Here is a 2,790-nt window from a genome sequence, read left to right on the forward strand (position 1 = left end):
AGAGTATATATAGACCAATGGAACAAAGAACAGAGTCCTCAGAATATACCACACATCTACAGCCTCCGATTGTGAGAAACCTGGAGAGTAATGACAAGAAATGGGGAAACGGAGTCCCTACTGGTATAAATGGTGCTGTGGAGGAAAATTGGCTCTAGCAGAAGTAGAAAGCGGAAACTGGATCCTTTCCTTACTCTTTATACGAAGATTAATTCACGATGAGATAGGGACTTAAAATGTTAGACCTAATACCATAAAAAACCTAGAAGAAAAAAGAAAAACATAGGTAATACCATTCAGGGAATAGGCATGGGCCAAGGACTCCGGTCAAAAAACAAAAGCAATGCAGCAAAAAGCAAAAATTGACAAATGGAGATCTATGAACTAAGAAGCTTCTGCACAGCAAAGAAAATGCCATCGAGTGAACAGTAACCTTACAGAATGGGAGAAAAGAAATTTGCAATGTACTCATCTGGACAAAGGGCTAATATCAGAATCTACAAAGAACTAAACATATACAAGAAAAAAACAAACAACCCATCAAAAAGTGGGTGACGGGATATGAACAGGACATTCTCAAAAGAAGAATTCATACAGCAACAAGACACATGAACAAAAGCCTCAATCAATCACTCGCCATCAGAGAAATGCAAAATCAAAAACCACAATGAGATACCATCTCACCCCAGTAGAATGGCAATCAGTAAAAAGTTCAGGAAACAAACATAGTGGAGAGGATGTGGAGAAATAGGAAAGGGAACACTTTACACTGTTGGTGGGCTTGTAAACTAGTTTCAACCATTATGGAAAACAGTATGGCAAGTCATCAAGGATCTAGAACTAGATGTACCATAGGACCCAGCCATCCCCTATGGGTATTACCAAAGGGATATTATAAATCATGCTGCTATAAAGACACCATGCCACACGTATGTTTATTGCGTCACTATTCACAATAGCAAAGACTTGAATTAAACCAAATGTCCATCTGTGACAGAATGTTACGAAAATGTGGCACATATCACCTGGATACTATGCAGCCATAAAAAAGGATGAGATGCGTCCTTTTGTAGGGACATGGATGCAGCTGGAAACCATCTTCTATAGCAAAACTATCGCAAAGAAAGAAACAGAAAACCAAAAACCGCATGTTCTCACTCATGGTTGGGACTGAGCAATGAGGATCACTTGGACTTGGGAAGGGAACAAACACAACCGGGGGCCATCCTGGGAGGGGGGAGGGGGAGGGATTGCATTGGGAGTTAGACCTGATATTAAATGAGGAATTGATGGGTGCGGACGAGTGGAGGGGTGCAGAACACCAACATGGCACAAATATACATATGTAACAAACCTGCACGTTATGCACATGTACCCTAGAACTTAAAGTATAATAAAAAAAAAAGTAAATAAATACGAAATGTAAAATGCAAGTTTAATTTTTAAATGTCAGATTCAATAGACATCATATCCTATACTCTCACTTTGAATTTCTGTCTTTATCTTGTCACAGGCTGATAATACAGACTTCACAGACTCAAGCCAGTGTGCAGGGATCCTGGTCTAGAATGTGGTGGGGTTCACTTGTCCTCTAATCAATCTTGTTAATTCCTGCCTCACTTTTAGTTGACTAAAAAGATGGCATGCCTCTGGTGATTTGACACTCAGAGGTCCCAGGTAGGGAAACAGCACTGCCCTCATTTGTCCAGCAAACAAGTCTATGCACACGCAGCATGAATTCTGTTTGCCACTTTGTCCAGTCTTTCAGAGTCTGGGTTAATCTATTTTCGTTTGTTTGTTTTTGTTTTCCAGGCCTTATTGAAAATCTCTCAAAGGCAACTTCCCTCTTCAGTCTTTTTAGCACAAACTTCATGAGAGTTTCAGTCTCCCATCTCTTTTTTTTTTTTTTAGAGACAGGAACTTGCTCTGTCCCCCAGGCTGGAGTGCAGTGGCGCAGTGGCCCAATTGTGGCTCACTGCAGCCTGATGCAAAGGACTAAGGATCCTCCACATCAGCTCCAGTATCTGGACCAAGGGCTCTACTACCAAGCCAGCTGATTTTTAAAATTTTTTTAGAGGTGAGGTCTCCCTATGTTGCCCAGGCTGGTCTTGAACTCCTGAGCTCAAGTGACCCTACTCCCTCGGCCTCCCAAAGTGCTAGGATTATAGGAATGAGCCACTGAACCTCTCCAATTTTCCATTTTTAAAAGAAAAATTATTAACGTGAGTAGTGATTTGAGGCCTAAAATGAGTCTCACATAGGATTCAAACAGATCAAAAGAATAAAAAGGAAAGCCAGTCAGTAGCCTCATTGAGTGCCTGAGGGGTCTCTTCCTGGGAGAGACTGGACCAGGGGCATTATCACTGCTGGTGCGACAAGAGACAGAACCCTCGCTCCACAGGGCGATGCTTACTCATGGCTTAATAACCATTTGTCAAGCACCTCCTGTGCACAGACCATGTACTTTATATAGATTATGACCTTTAGCACTTCCCCTGAAATCAGGGAGAAGGGCTAAATATAATTCTACTTATTTATTTATTTATTATTTATGAGTTGATTAGGTCTTATTGATGTATTATTTGAGAACAGAGTCTAGCGCTGTACCCAGGCTGGAATGAACTGGCATTGGATCTGGTTATGCAACCTCCATTGCCGAGTGGAAGCAATTCTCCTGCCTAACCTCCTCGTCATTGGGATACAGGGGTGAGCACTGGCCCAGCCTCATAATTTTATGTTTTTGGAGGTCAACTTCAACTGTAGTTCAAAATCCAAAATAAATTAACAACG

This window comes from Rhinopithecus roxellana, chromosome 11, assembly GCF_007565055.1.
Source record: "Rhinopithecus roxellana isolate Shanxi Qingling chromosome 11, ASM756505v1, whole genome shotgun sequence".
NCBI classification, from domain to species: domain Eukaryota; kingdom Metazoa; phylum Chordata; class Mammalia; order Primates; family Cercopithecidae; genus Rhinopithecus; species Rhinopithecus roxellana.